The following is a 16,831-nucleotide window of genomic DNA, read 5'->3' on the forward strand; positions in this document are numbered from 1 at the left end:
TTAATTTTTTCTATTACTGGTTCTTGGTTTAATTCTTTCATAATTTCTTCGTTTCTTTTGTGATCAGATAGGGTATACTTTGCAGTTTTTCTCATAAACTTCATTTCTGCTGTTGTTAATCTTTTTGTCTTTTTGTACAGATTTCGCTTCCATACATTAAGACTTGTAGAGCTAATGTATTGTATACTTTTAGTCTGGTTTGTTTTTGAACTAGGTTTGGTTTAAATATAGTGTTACACCTGTTATTTTTAAATATTTTGCGATTTTTATGTTTATATCTTTTTCATTTTCATATGTGATCATACATCCTAGGTAGTTAAATGAATTCGCCTGTTCTAAGATCTTGTTATCTATTACTATTTTAGTTCTTGCTGGATCTTGTCCATTGAAGGCCATAGTTTTTGATTTTTCTATTGATATTATCAATGATTATTAATTATCAATTACCAAAGATTATTGTATGATATTATCATACAATAATCTTTGGATATCTCATTTAGATCTAAAATAGCTTTCTGTAAGTTATCTTATGGAAAGTTATCTTACAAAATAATAATTACAAATAATAATGTGTAATTATTATTTGATCGTCGGCAAAGAGGAGAGTGTTTAAGTTTATTGTAGGAGAAAGTTTAATTCCTTGATGTAAGTGTTTATTCCATTTTATTATTATTTCATTTAAGTAGATATTAAAAAGAGTTGCTGTCGGACCCCTTGGTTTATCTCTCTCGTATATGATAGCTTGTGATTTAATCTTATTTGTATTTGATTATTTTATTATTATCTTATTATCTTTCATAATTTTTGAAAATACTTGTTGACTTTGAAGTGAATTCTTCATACTTTTTAATTTTTCTTCTCTCAGTTTACCCTCAAAGCGTGAATATTGTTCTTTGTGAATTTTATCGTACTGCCTTTTTATATTATATTCTTTGGTGATTGTTTCGGTACAAATAATGCACACAATTTTGTTCTTTGTTTCAGTGCAGAAGTAATTGAATTCACATTTTTCTTGAAATTTTTCCCCTCATGAGCAATTTTTATTTTTCCTTGTTGTCTTAGAAAGCGCATTGCCTGGGTGAATAAATATATTATTAATAACAATTTTTATAAAATTGTTTGAATAAAAATGCACAAAACTGTAGACCAGTGCACAGTACTATTGCAAATAGAAAATAATGAAAAAGGGATTCTCTCACAGCTAGATTATGTTGCTAGGTTGTCATTGGATCGTGTTCGGTGCACTGACATCTTCAGAAATTGCTGATTGACTGTAGCAGGCAATTATAAACTCATAGTCTGGATTCACATGAACACTTATGATGCACATCATGTGAAAGCTGCTAGCCAATAGAATTCATTTTTTTTCAGCAGGTTACCCTCATTATAAATTAACAATGAAAGTATAAATATAGTTTACGATTGATTAGGATCAGATCTAACATTGAAATTGCAATATAAATTTTTATTGTTGCAATTATATTTTAGCAGGTCATTGCCTCCATATTGTAGCTATAAATGTGGCATGAAAATAAATAAGTAGAATGTTTAAATCGATACTGTATTTACTTGAATATAAAAACACACTTTCTTTCCCAAAATTAGAGCTAAAAAATCGTGGTGCGAGATATGCGGGGATTCTCGCAAACTAAAGTTTTCAGGAAAAAAAAACTGAAATTGGGGATGACTTCCCAAGAATCTCCTATTTGCTATCACTACTTCTGGTCATTTGCTATCGCTACTTCTGGTCTCGAGAGTGATTTCCTTCTGTACATTGTCAATGTCATCTACCCAAATTTAGCATCATCTTTCCCATTATTTCAAGTAAAAATTACGAGTAATTTACAAGACTTAAGATACAATAAACAACCCTTCACGAATGACTAATGAGAAGTAAAACCAGATTTTGAAATAGACAGCAGTGATAGGCCAGTAGAGGTAGAGCAGCTATGAAGCTGTGCATATGATTGGTGCAGTATTAACAAAAGATCGCACAACCAAAAGACAAAGGCAAGCCAACAATTTTTGAATTGAAATGCTAATTCTCTTCAACCGAATTCCATAATATCTGCAACTGTCATAACAACATTCACTATATATGTCTTAGTTTTAACATGTTTATGAATTTTATTGCTGCTTTTATGTCTGAGCTTTTTGGTCAAGAAAATTAAATGTTTTTTTAACATAAAAACAATAGTTTTTAGTTAGATATTGCGTTTGCCAGTGCAACTTATGGTTTTGCTCGAGTCTAAACAGCATGTTTAATGTGGGAGGGACATGTAATTCATTAGTTAGTCCGTTTTTATCCCATTTGTCTCTAATTGCACTATTTGTTGAGAAATGTATTACACAGACAGCAAATGTTTCTGTACTTTATTCAGTGATACAATAAAAGTACTTGTTTTTCTTGCATCTGCAGTAGTGGTAGTTGGGGAGGGCATGTTGTTTACTGCAGGGAGTGAGTTATCGCCCTGCCGTGAAAGTATTTAAACTTTTTTTTTCGTGTGCAATGTATATGCAAAACGTTTTCATTTCTTTTTCTGAAGTAAAATCAGGGGCGAGTTATATTCGAGTAAATACCTTTATTTCTGTTTTATTATAAAACACAACCATCCTTTTTTTAAAATCTTTCCTTGAGGAGTTGTGGAGCGCAAGAAATTGCTTTGCAGTCCACCAGTTTGACACCCCTGGCATGGGTGGCATGTTCCCTTAAGGGAACATGCCAACCATTTTGTTCATCAGTTTGTTCCATTTAAAACTTTTCCATTTCTGTGATAAGATTGTCACGTTTATGGATAACTGTGTAGTCATGGATAACTAGTGTAGCACTTTTCACTTCACCTTGAACTTAACTTTGTAACAACTGTAACATCAATAGTGCAAGGTAAGTTTAGCCTGCATGTTCGATATACCAACATCACTAAATTTAATCATTTTAATCTTAGTATCTAATGTAATAGTTTTACACATTTTTAATGGAAGCAACAGCACCCGTACCCAGTTTGAGTTTTATCTGCCATTATTCCCTATCCCATTCAAGTGCCATCTCCTATCTAGGAAGTTGACTACCATTATTTGACTCATGGTTAACTACAGACATTACAACATGTAGTGAGGACCCTATCTCTTCCACATATTGTTGTAAGTATTCATGGCTGTTAAACCGTGTGTGTGTGTGTGTGTGTGTTCACAAGGCCAGTTTGCCTATTCTTTGGAACAAAAAAAAACATAGTTTCTGGATGAACCCCCCCTACCTCCGTATGAGACTGGCTAACACGTTTGGTCGAAAGAGACTAGATAGTGTTCCTCGCATTATGGAAAGGAATTGAACCGGTGTTTCCAACCGAAGGGCTTTGTCTATACCAACTGAGCTCTGGAGGCTCCTGCCATTATTAACAACAATAAAATAAAATAATAAACAGTTTATATTCACAGCAAAACACTGAAACACAGAGAGATGTATCAAGCAATGACATTGTAAACTGTTTGTTTACAATGTCATTGCTCAAACTGTCATATGAGCAAATGCAGCTCTGTATAAATCCACACTGGTTATAATTGAAAATATTGTAGGAGCAGATCATTATAAAGCAAAGCATCGTAAGGCAGGGTGTTACTTTATATGAAAACTCTTTGTGTTGTCAATCCTGTAAATACTTACCAACAGTTTAAATGTTGCAACCATGTATCCTCTTTGGCTTTTCTTCACCAAACTTTGTAGTTGGCATGCTCTCAGTCGTCTTTGTAACTAACATTATAAAGTTCTAATATCATTTTTGTTATCTACCATACCTACTCCAAGGTTAATTTATCCTTTTCAAGTCCTGATGATTGATAACTTGATATCAGCCTTCAAGGATCGGTTTTCTGATTTTAAAAAAGTGAAACCGTTGCTAGATTTATTTAGTAATCCTTTTGCCATTTTGCCCGAAAATGCACCCGAATCAGCACAGCTTGAACTCATCAACATTCAAAACGATGAGAGCCTGCGAAATAAATTTAACAAAGGCAATTTATTAAACTTCTGTTGTTGTGTCGATAAAAACAATTATAAATGGTTGCTAGATAATGCATTAAAATATGCAAGCTTCTTTGGCTCAACATATATTTGTCAACAAACTTTTTCAATCATGAATATTAACAAATCGAAAAATAGGAACCGTTTGACTAATGAAAATTTAAAATCAATTTTACGGTTAGCTACTACAAAACTCGAACCAAATATCAAAACAATTGTCAAATCAATGCAATGTCATGCATCAAATTAATTTCACTTACTTTTTATAACCTTTTTTGTAAAAATTATGATAGGTATAAATAAAATAAACAATATATGGTAGATAACTTTCAAGTTTTTTTTCGTGGCCCACCCATAAGTAACAGTGGAACTATGCGGCCCTCGGCCTTTACAAGTTTGTGCATCCCTGCCTTATATGATCTGTCGCTAATTTCTCTAAAATCTTAAGTATGGAAGAAATATAAATTGGTATATAGTTCAATGCCTTCATGATTTTTTTATCCCACTTTTTATCCCACAGAGGTCCCACTTTACACTCCACCTAGATAGGACTTTAGTGTCACCCACGTAGTTGGGCTTAGTATTGTTTGTTATTTGTATATATGTTACATTAGTTTTTTTTGTAATCCCTGAAGATGTCTCATTTACTGAGATGAAATATAGAAAGAATTAATTCTGTTTTAATCCTTTCTAAATGCTGTAACATGAAGCCTCCAACATGAAGTTCTTTATTCTTACTTTCAGCAACTCTACAAGAATTTTATCTATTCCGGAGCATTTTTTGCTCCTGAATGAATATGCTATATTATTATTATCAACAGACTCCATGGAGTCAAGAGACTGATTATGAGAACATATAGTACTTTCTTGACTAGATGGAAAAGGAGCTCTACAGATTCATTTTCTACAGTAGTAACTGATATTATTATTATTATTACACCATCCTTAGAGTCAGCACACTCATGGAGAGGGGGGGGGGAGGTTGTTCAAATGACAAGATATTTATCATATTGAATCTTAAAATCCTTTACTCCTTGCATTAATAACATATTCCAGTTATGCATTCCATTTTCTCACAATTCTCCATGTTAAAAATATACTCCTTGCACTTCTCTTCATCACGCTCCTGCATAACTTCCAGAGATGGCCTCTGGTTCTTTCCCTCTCACCTTCTACTCTTCTTATAATTCCTTCTGAATTAATCTGATAAAATCCCCTCACTAATGTAAACGTCTCTATCATATCAGCTCTTTTCTTCCTATCCACCAAACTCTACAATCCATTTCTTCAATCTCTCTCTCCATAGCCAGTGTTCCAGATTCCTGATATTGTCTTAGTCACTCATCTCTGGACCTTCTCCTCGAATGTTTCCATATCACATTGAAAACTAGGTGACAGCTTGCACTTTTTAATTATTTTGTCCTCTTTTGATTCCCTTGATTGGAAAGAGGGCAAAACAATTCCTTTGCATAAGGGACATTCTAAGACTACAGTAGCAAATTATAGACCAATCAGTATATCAGGTGTGTGGTAAAAGTACTAGAAAAATTGGTAAAAAAGAATTTAAGAATGGTTAGATAAAAATATGATACTATAAGGATCAACATGGCTTTGTGAAGGATTGGTCATGCCTTAGTAATTTACTCACTTATTATATTAGAGTAACAGCTGAGTTAGATAATGGAAATAGCTAAAAGATAATTTTGCTGGATTTTGCAAAAGCATTTGATAGAAAACCACATGGAATGCTGTTACACAAATTAGAACAAATGGGGATGGATATGACACTGGTTAAGTGGAAAGTGGATTGGCAGCTGGACAGATATCAAAAAGTGTTATGTGAAGGGGTAGAACTGAGGCAAAAACAGGTGACTAGTGGGCTGCCTCAAGGTCCAGTTCTGGGACTATTGTTGTTTACTTTGCATAAAAATAATATAGGAAATAACCTGAAAGGAAATATTCAGTTGTTTGCTGATGACAAGAAATTAGATAGAGTAATAGTTAATCAAGGTGATGTGGAGACCTTGCAGGATGATTTAAATAGGCTGTCAGTATGGGCACATGTTAATGGGTGTCAGTTTAATGTTGATAAATGTAAAGTTATACATTTTGGGATAAATAGATTACAAGCCATGTATCACATTGATGGCACTATACTCAAGGAAATAGATGAAGCTAGTGATTTTGGGGTGTAGCTAGAGAGTTAAAGTTTAGAGGACATATTGCTAAGGTAGCCCATAAGATTACTTGGCTATTGAAGAACACATTAACAAGGAGAGATAAGAAAGTTGTTATTTTTCTTTATAAGGCCTTGATACTCCCACATCTGTGCACAAGGCTGGTCCTCTGTTTTTCTTAAGGATGAGGAAGCAGTGGAAAGGATTCAGAGGTGAGAGTGACCTGTGGAATGTTCCCTATGAGGATAGATTAAAGGTATGTGAATTGCCGAAGTTGGTTGATAGGACAAAAAGAGGGGATACGATAGAAACATTTTAGTTGCTTATAGTTTTATAGGTTACATGCAGGGGAAATGTTTCAGCACTTGGCAAGAGGGACCAGAACAAGAGGTCATCCCTGGAAGTGGATGACCTCTTGCTGAAGCGTGGATAGATTGGGTCTCCTGTTATGAGTCTTCAGTCTGCATGGAGGTGCCTGTATAATAATATTAATATTAAAACTGCAACGCTACTCCTTTGTCAAAGTCAAAAGACTACTCAAATCTTCCTGAAGGGAATTAACATTAGCATTGCTACTTTTAATTCTCCCAACTTTGCATCAATAGCACACAATTGAAGATCCCCAGTCAGTCCATGTAATACATCATTTTCAAACAAGTTAAACAGCAGGCACCCCAAGAACAGAACTCCAGGGTACACTACTGGTTTCCCTTCTCTCTCTCTTTTTTTTTTTTTTTTTTTGAGACACTGCTCCTTCATACACAACTTGCTGATATCGTTCATAGAACAATCATCAATCCATCTAATCAATATACGATCCATTTCCATCCTCTGCAGCTTGTACACCAACTTCTTCTTTTTCCTTATAGGCCAAGTGGCCTGTTCCGGACTCAATTCCATCTTTCTAAGGGTCTTCCTCTGCATCAGGTACCTTTTGGGTGGTAATTTAGAATTTGTTTAGGTATTCTGTTTCTATTCATTTTGGGTACGTGTTCTTTCCATTTTTCTCTGTAGAAAATAACCGTTTCATTTAGGGAGTTTGCAATTCCAAGTTTATTTCTGATTTCATTACCTTTAATTTTGTCCATTATTGTGACTCCTTCAGTTCTGCGCAGAAATTTCGTTTGGGCTGATTCAAGTCTCCTTTCATCTGCTTTTTTTATTGTTCATATCTCACTGCCATAAAGTAAGGTAGGTTTAGCTACTGTATTGTAGATTCTTATTCGTATGTGTTTTTGTACATGATTGGGTTGAAAAATTTTATTTATAATGCCTGTTACTTTTAAAAAGTTTGATAGTTTTGGTTCTATATCTGCTTCATTTTCATTGACATTGTGCATCCTAAATATTTGAATGTATTTACCTGCTCTATTATTTCGTTGTTTATTACTATTTTGCTTCTTATTGGGTTAGCACCTTTGAAGGCCATGACTTCTGATTTATCTGTTGATATTTCCATACCATATATTTTTATCAGATTATTTAGACTATAATGATTTTTGTAATTCATCTTCATTCCTTCCAAGGATTGTTTGGTCATCAGCAAAGAGTAAAGTAGCTAATCTGTTGTTACGGTTTATCTTGAATCCTCCTTCATTAGTTATCTTCCATTCTTTTATGATTCTATCTATCTATCTATATATATATATATATTAAATAGGTGTGAGATTTTAATCTATAAAAGCTATGTGTGTTTCTATGTTAATTTCTCTGTGTTTTTCAATTAGTAATTTTAACGTAAATGCAGAGTCTATGCAAAACCTGCCTTTTCTGAATCCATTTTGTTCTTCTATTAATTTTGGATCTACTATATGTTTAAGTTTATATGCTAAGATTTTTGCATATGCATTGTAACAGGTACTAAGTAAGCTGATGCCACGATAATTGTTACAATCAGATTTGTGTCCTTTTTTGTAGATGGGTATAATTATAGCTTTTGTCCAATCTTGTGGGCATTTTTCCTTCTTTCCAAATCATATTATAAAAATTAAGTAGCCTGAGTGAGAATTCAAGTCCTGCATATTTGATAAGTTCCAAGTTTATATTGTCTTCTCCTGGGGCCTTTCCTGTTTTGCTTTGGGTTAATGCTTCTGTTAATTCTTCTAGAGTGATGATTTCCAAGTTGTCTGAGATGTTTACAAAGGATGGTTTTCTGTTTTGAATGCTTTCATCATACCACAGATCTTGGTAGTAATTTAGCCATGTTTCTATTTTAATGGTATTAATCTCTGCTTGTTCTCTAATTTCATTACTTAAATCTTTAAGGATTTTGTATGTGTTAGGCCTTTTAAGTGTACAGTCTCTTTCTAATTTTGTTACAAAATTGTTCAATCTGTTTCTGTTTATTCTTCTGCATGCTGCTTTTGCTTTTTTTTCTATTGTATTCGATTTTTGATTCTATTGTTTTCAAGGTTGAGCTTTGAAAACAATAGAATCAAACCAGTTTTTATATGCTTTTTTCTTTTCTTCAATAATGCATTTAATTTTGTCATCCCAGTCCCTAAGGCCTCTTTTTCTTTTCCAATGTTTCTTTGTTCCTAAACTTTCTTTTGCAGCTTTTGTCATTATGATTTTTAGGTTTGACCATTATTCTTCTATGTTCTGATTTTCTTTTATATTTATCATCTAGTTCTTTATTCTTTTTTTGGTACAAATATCTAATACTATTGTCATCTAGATGTATAACCTTGAAGGATTCAAAAGCATAAGGAAAATGCTTATTTTCCTTATACTTTTTTTCTTGTTTTCCATCTTGGTTCCCATTTTATTTTTCCAATTAAGAGGTAATGATTCTGATTCTTTGCTGGCAAAGGGTTGGTCAGTTGGTAGAGCCTCTGCTACTAATGGCTCAGTTAAGTAAGTTTGAGCACGGTTAGTAGTTGGAAGGGGACCAATTGTTCGATGCTGTTAGCACACTCTCCCTCGATGAGTCTTTGGACTCCCTGGAGGTGTCAAATAATAATAATAATTTCAGATCCTCTATACACTCTTGTATCTATTAACATTTCTTACATTTTGATATTGCTGATTATTTAATCAATAAAGCTTCTTGTGTTTCTTGCCTCCCAGGTGTATCTGTGGATGTCTTTATGTTTGAAGAAGGTGTTCATTTAGAAAGATTTTTACCTTGGGTATAATATATGTTAAAGATGCCAAGCTATTTTAAACCTGGTTTTACTCCATTTCCCAAGTAAGCAAACAGACAAATAAGTCAAGATTGTGCCTGCATATATTGCAAGTCTAGGTGACCCATAAAGTAGTACAAGTCAAGGCAACTCGTGATAAAGGTGAAATAAGCTCTGATCACTATTCTTAATATTTACCCTTAATGCAAAGCCCATCTCCTTGAGGAGATGTATGATGCTAAGCATTAAAGGGGCTTTGCATTAAGGGTAAATATTAAGAATAGTGATCATAGCTTATTTCACCTTTACCACGAGTTACCTAGACTTGTACTACTTTACAGGTCATCACCTAGACTTGCAATACATGCAGGCGCAAACTTGACTTATTTGTCTGTTTGCTTACTTGGGAAATGGAGTAAAAGAAGGTGTTCATTATTTTAAGGTTATTGCTTATAGTAAAATCTCTTAATCTATTTCCATTCCTTTTACAGTTAAGTTCTCCTATAGGTCCTATGTTTGGTTTATATGGTTTATTGCCAATACTTGTATTAAGGTCGCCCATTGGTAATGGGCCACCTTAATGCAAGGTCACCCATTACCAATGGGCGATCTTGTTTAAAATGTTCTGCAGTTGTGTGTAAAAGTTTTCTGAGTTCTCCTCTTTTCCTTCTTCGGGCACATAAATTCCAATTACTGTCATGTAGACTCTTTCTATTTTAATTCTCATTTCTAATATTCTATCACTCCAAAAGATGTAATATAATGTATTATATTGTTTCTAGGAGATTTGTGTAAAAAAAAGATCATTACACCAGATTTAGTTCTCTCTTCTGCTTTCACTCCACTGTATATATAGATATAATTTTTGGTTTCATCTGTTCTTCTCTGCTTTTTTTTAGATTCGGTAATTACTGCTATTTTTCCATTTCTTTCTTCTAATGCTCGGTCTAGTTCTATGATTTTGTGGTGGATACTTCTCACATTCCAGGTAGCTATATTCCAATAGGTGATTTTTTTTTTTTTGTCAATGTTTTCTTCTCGAATCCTTATTCCAGGCCAGTTTGTTACCAGAAAAGTCTGTCCGTTTACTATCTTCATGAGACTTTTTAGTGGGATAAAATTTCAACTGAGAAGGTTACTGGCCATCTGCAGTCTAGCTTGGTCTTGGGGCTGCCATCTTGAGTCCTTAAAGTGGTAGGAGGAAATTTTAAAGAGAAGATATAGAGATCGATTAGAGATGGAAATAGAAGGGCCCATAGCCCTCGATTACTCTAATAGCATTAGGATAGCATTAGCACGAGTTACAAGAGTTAGCCGAGGGATGCCATATAGGAAAGTTTAAAGAGCAAGGGGGCCAAGCTCAAAGAAGAGGGAGGAGAGGCTCAGCTAGGGGACCTAGCTGAGCCTAGCATGGGAAAGCCACCTCCCTTGCTATTGAGATGATAGCCCCCCCCCACACACACACAGTGGGCTATCATCTCAGTGTACACCAACTTATCATGTAATAATCTATCAAATGCTTTTACAAAGTCCAAGACTATGAATTTACATGATTCTCTCTTGTCTAACATACCCTTTACTTTATTGATAAATGCATCTAAATTGCTAAAACTCTCTCCATAACTAGCATCCGAGAGTCCTGATACCATCTTGGTCACTCGCCTGTAGACCTTCTCCAAATTTTTCACATCACAATGAAAACTGAGTGACCAAATTTGAGTACAGTAGTTAAAATATATTCTGACCTGTGCTTTATACAGTGACACAACCAATTCCTTATCTCTACATGTTAGCATAGCAGCATTGTGATGTGTAGTCTTCACAATACTTGCAATGTGGCATTTAAAGTTTAATCAACTATCAGATGTCACCCCCTAGATCTCGAATCTCATTCACTTCCTGAGTTCTATCAATACAGTACACAGCCTTTTACTCTGCATTCTAAAATGCATCAACTTGCACTTATTAATATTAAAACTAAAATAAACAGTGGGGGAGAGGAATATGAATAGAACCCTGATGTACATCGCTACTTACCTTCCTTTTTTGAGACACTGCTCCATCATACATAACTTGTTGGTATCTTTCAGACCTAATCAGCGATCCATCTAACCAGTCTATTATCCAGTTCCATCCTCTGTAGCTTGTACACTAACCTATAATGTAATCTATCAAATGCTTTTGCAATGTTCGAGAATATCATTGTGTATGAATGTCCCATATCCAACTATTGTTCACCTTGTCATAAAATGCAGCTAGATTCATATGTGCTCTATTCAACTTTCAAGTGAAAAGTGGAATTATGGTTGAGGGAGGGAGGCAGGGAAGATTGCGATAGTTATTGTAGACATAATGAAAGAAACTATCCTTCAGATATTTAAGGAAAGGTGGGGGGGGGAGACTCTTACTGTGACGCATTTGTTCTTCAGCAATCTAACTTCTACTGTAGATCTCTATTTTTATTTGAATATTATCTTTAGTTAAATAACTATTGCTGTTGTCAAGGGATATCCTAAAATACACCAATTAAATGAATGTCACAGTCTTTAAGCACTCTTATTTCAGATATTCCTTCCATTAGTAAAAACAAAATATTCCACATGAATTTCAAATTTGGATCATACTGAAATCATTAATCCACTGCAGTAACTTTGCCAACCTCCCTTTCTCATCATGACATTTTAATACTTCTCCAGTAGTACTGATTTTACTTGGGAGGCCACAAAATCTTTTGGTCGATTATACTGGAAGAAGTGGAGAAAGCAAGTGGTCATGGAGTCATACTATAAGGCATAATGACATTTAACATATTGCAAAGGTAGTGAAGACAAACCAGAGGATCACTACAATAGTGAGGAGAACACTGCAGAAGAGATAAAAAGATAGACTCTACTTCCGAAAGCCTTGATCAGATCACATGAGAATTACTGGGGTCAGATCAGGTCAAATTTTTGAAGAGAGTACAGAGACAAATAACAGAACAATATATTAGGATTGCAGAACATTAGTTACTGAGGCACATGATCTGCAGTCTAGTTGATAGAAAGTGAAATGATAGTATGATTTAGACATTTAAAGTTGTTTGGAAGTATTCATGTGATTGACACGACAGGATAAGATAGTGAATGAATTTAAGGAGTGGTATGACAGACTATCATCTAAGTTGGATTTCCTACAACAAGTCTTTGAACTCCATGAAGATCCTGAATAATAATAAGTAGGAATAATGATACTGCTTGGTCTCCTTTCACACTTGCCGCCATGGCAACACATGTTGCTGGGATAGTTTAAATGGAAAAGAATGCATCTGTGTTTGGTGATCAACAATTTCATGGCACAAATTCTAATATCTGCTAATAAATGCAGTTTGAAGTTGAATTTTAAGCACACTGTTTAAATTTGCTGTAACTGCTGTTTTATTATTATCATTATTAAGAGAGACTTCCAGGGACTTATCGAGGGGAAGCTACATGCACTAGCTATCATACTTATTCTTGAATTCATTCACACTGCTTGCACTTACAACTTCCAATGGCAATCCATTCAAATCAGGTACCACCTATGAGGGAAAAATCTAGCCCTCACCCCTTTAGTGGCATTCATTCTCCACTTCTAGCGGCCACACTCAAGAAGTTGGTAGGTTATTCCCCCTTCTACATAAAAATGCACAACACTTCATAAACAAAATTAGATACATCACACTCAACTACGAAGATTTATTAGTCAGCTTTGACATAACTGCCCTTTTCACTAATGTCCTTCTCAGTGATACTATTCTTCTCTTACAGAACATACTTCTGCCCGATATCACAGCCTTCTTTGCCCACGTACTCCACTCCGGGTATTTCATGTGTCAAAATAATTTTTACCTACAAAAAGAAGGTACAGCCATGGGCTCACCACTTCTCCCTCCCCCAATAGCTAACTTTTATGTGGAAGACTTTGAGCAATGAGCTCTAGATTCAGCCAGCCTAAAGAGTCCAAAGTCTAGCTCAGATATGTTGATGATATTTTCACCATTTGGCCCCTTAGGCCATGAATCATTAAATAGTCCTAAGCCACCTGAACAAATGTATCCAATTCACCATTGAGATCGAAAACAACTCTCTTCCTTTCCTACACACATGTCACACATCTTCCCTCAGACTGCCTTTCCTTCATAGTCTACTGCAAACCTGCACACAGAGGACAATACATACATAAAAATTCATACCACCATCTAACACAAAAGCTAGGAGTCATCAGCACCCTCAAACACAGAACCCTAACAATTTGCTCCAATGAACAAGCTCTGAACCAAGAATTTGAAATTATCAACTTAACGTTTGTAAAAAATGGCTGCAATAAAAAAAAAGTTCACAAGATCCTCCATTAAAAATGCTATTAAAAGCAAAAAGATTACAGGAATACCATAGCCATACCGTACATTAGGAGCATTTCAGAAAAAATAGATAGAACACTACTTAAATACAATATTAAGACAACCTTCAAACCCCCATCAAAATTAAGAAATTTACTTAGCTCTTCCACAGATCCTCTTCCATACCTTGCCCACCTAGGGGTTTACAAAATTCACTGTACTTGTAACCTACCTTACATAGGGGAAACAGGACGCACCATCCCAATTAGAAAAGATGACACAAACACCATATTAAATACCTCTAGTATGGTAAAATAGGCCTGTCAGACCATGCACTCCAAACATGTCACAGAATTAACTTTAAAGGCACCAAGTTTCTACGCCTCACCAAAACCTGGTTTGAAAGAAAATTTAAAGAAGCCTGTGAAATGTTGAAACATCATCCAAATCTGAACAAGAAGATGGATTAATTATTCCAACCCCAAATCTTCTTGTAGATTATCATCATCATTAATTATCTGATATGTACCCTCAAGGAGTGTTCAGTCTACTATGACAACACTACATAATTAAGTTTACATTATTATTAATCTCCTTTCCACAATTTTCCACTAAATTTATCTATCACTTGTCAGCACTCCAATATCATCATATCTAGCATTTCATGCTTCAAAGGCATTTCTGACTGAATCAATCCAGCAAAAGAGATTCAGTTATTCCTTTTAGAAACCAAAAGAGACTCAGAGGAAGATCTAGACCTGGTCTTCCTCTGAGTCACTTTTCTGTGATCTTGTTTTGCTAACCTTTCCACACCCATTCTATTTAATGGTCATTTACTATAAATTACCTAATCTTAGGTTAGTTCTGCTTACACATTCTTGAATGCTAATTCAAGAATGTGTCAATCTTCATTTTTAATATGTTTCTGCCATTGATGCTATCTGTTCACTCCCCTAATTTTTCTCAGAACCCTCATATCTGTGGTCTGTTACTTGTCAGCACTCCAATATTATCGTTAAAGATATCAAGCAATTTTATAAGCTAGGTTTTAATCCTTTTTCTCAAGTGAAGCAAACAAACAAATAAATCAAATTTGCACCTTAACATAGTTCAAGTCTGAAGCAACTCTTGGTAAAGGTGAAGCAAGCTCTGATCACTTTCCTTAGTATTTCCCCCTAATGCAAAGCACATCCCCTTGCGGAGATGTATGATGCTATGCATTAAAGGCAAGGGCCACTACTCAGACTGGTTTCGACCTTTATTGAGGTCTCATCAGTGGGATCCAGACCTATAAATGCCAGGGTTGAAGTGATGCAGAGCTTATAGATTTTACCTAAACAAGGTGCTTTACCTTATTAAATAAAAATCTCAAGATCTCTTAGATGTTTTTACATCTAAGAGATAAAAATTTCTTAGATGTAGTAAGTTTTTTAACTTGGGTATACTATGTTAAAGATACCAAGCAATTTTATAAGCTAGGTTTTAATCCTTTTTCCCAAATGAAGCAGACAAATAAGTCAAGTTTGCGCCTAAACGTAGTTCAAGTCTGGAGCTTGCTCCACCTTTACCACGAGTTGCCTCAGACTTGAACTACGTTCAGGCGCAAACTTGACTTATTTGTCTGCTTCATTTGGGAAAAAGGATTAAAACCTAGCTTATAAAATTGCTTGATATCTTTAACATAGTATACCTAAGTTTAAAAAAACTTTCTACATCTTACTCTCATCCTGAGATTTTTATTTAATAAGGTCAAAGCAACTTGTTTAGGTAAAATCTATAAGGCTCTGCATCACTTCAACCTTGGCATTTATAGATCTGACTCCCACTGACGAGACCTCAATAAAGATCGAAACCGGTCTGGGTAGTGGCCCTTGCCTTTAATGCATAGCATCATACATCTCCACAAGGGGATGTGCTTTGCATTAGGGGGAATTACTAAGGAAAGTGATCGGCACCTTTACCACAAGTTGTCTTAGACTTGAACTACATTCAGGTGCAAACTTGACTTATTTGTCTGTTTGCTTCACTTGGGAAAAAGGATTAAAACCTAGCTTATAAAATTGCTTGGTATCTTTAACATAGTATACCCAAATTAAAAAACTTTCTACATCCAATATTATCATGTTTAACATTTCATGTTTCAAAGGCACTTCTGACTGAATCAGTCCACCTAGACCTGGTCTTCCTCTGAGTCTCTTTGATTGAGTGCTTTATTTCTAAACCAATTTTTATATCCATTACTTAAAACTGGTTTGAACACTGTTTTGTATACTGTTAGTTTCATGTTTTGTTAATATCTCTCTTATTTCATATAAATTTATTCAGCTGGCTACCCACTATACCAGCTTTGCTTATTCTGTTGTCTATTTACAGATTTTACTTGTTCTGCCTCTTTTCATAGTTTTGGTCTTTTTATTGCTGATTTTCATGCCAACTTCTTCTTATAGATCTCTTACTTAAAATGAGGTTGCACATCCAGTTTACTCCAATCCTAGAGTTCAATGAACATTTGTTGTCTACAGACACATTCAGTTAATGCATCATTTAAGTGTGATTTCAGAAAGTCCCATTCAGTATATTAGTGTTATTAGTTATTGAATGGGAAGGAATTAGTTACTGTGGCAAAACAGTCACATCGTTAAGTGAGACGCATTTTGATGCTGTGATCAAATGTAACACTCAATCTTTGAACTTGAGTTCCTTCTTTCAAAGGGCTGCTTGAGAAAGCAGCTTAACCATAACTGATTCATAACTATTGTTTTCATGATTATCTAGTTTCTCTAACTCTCCAAATTAAGGCTAACCTCAAGAAATAATTTTTCCCAAAACTGTTTTTTGGCATGAGACAATTTTGGGTTGAAGAATTAATTTCAACCAAAATTGTAGTAACAATCTTGTGATATATATTCAGTGTTTTTTGTTGTATTTATTTGATCCTTTTCATAATTTGGTTTTACAATTTTCTATCCCAAATGTTAACATTGTACACACGCAGTTCCTAAAAGGAATAACGGAAAAGGTAAAAGTTCTGGCAGTTCAAAGTACTGATGACTAAGAATAATCATATGCAGTTTTCTCAAAAGTATTGGCAAAACATTATTATTATTATTATTACGGGTACCTCCATGGAGTCAGTAGACTCATCGTGGGA

The 16,831-nt window shown here is 34.6% G+C and overlaps 1 protein-coding gene across 4 annotated transcripts in view; it reads left to right on the top strand.

Annotated features, from left to right (window-relative positions):
- Window positions 1-16,831, top strand: part of mv (lysosomal-trafficking regulator mauve) — a 1,073,830-nt gene that overhangs the window by 520,596 nt on the left and 536,403 nt on the right. The gene's annotated exons all lie outside the window — the stretch shown is intronic.

This window comes from Typopeltis vanoorti, chromosome 10, assembly GCF_054136105.1.
Source record: "Typopeltis vanoorti isolate ZY-2024b chromosome 10, IOZ_Tvanoo_1.0, whole genome shotgun sequence".
Classification (NCBI taxonomy): Eukaryota; Metazoa; Arthropoda; class Arachnida; order Uropygi; family Thelyphonidae; genus Typopeltis; species Typopeltis vanoorti.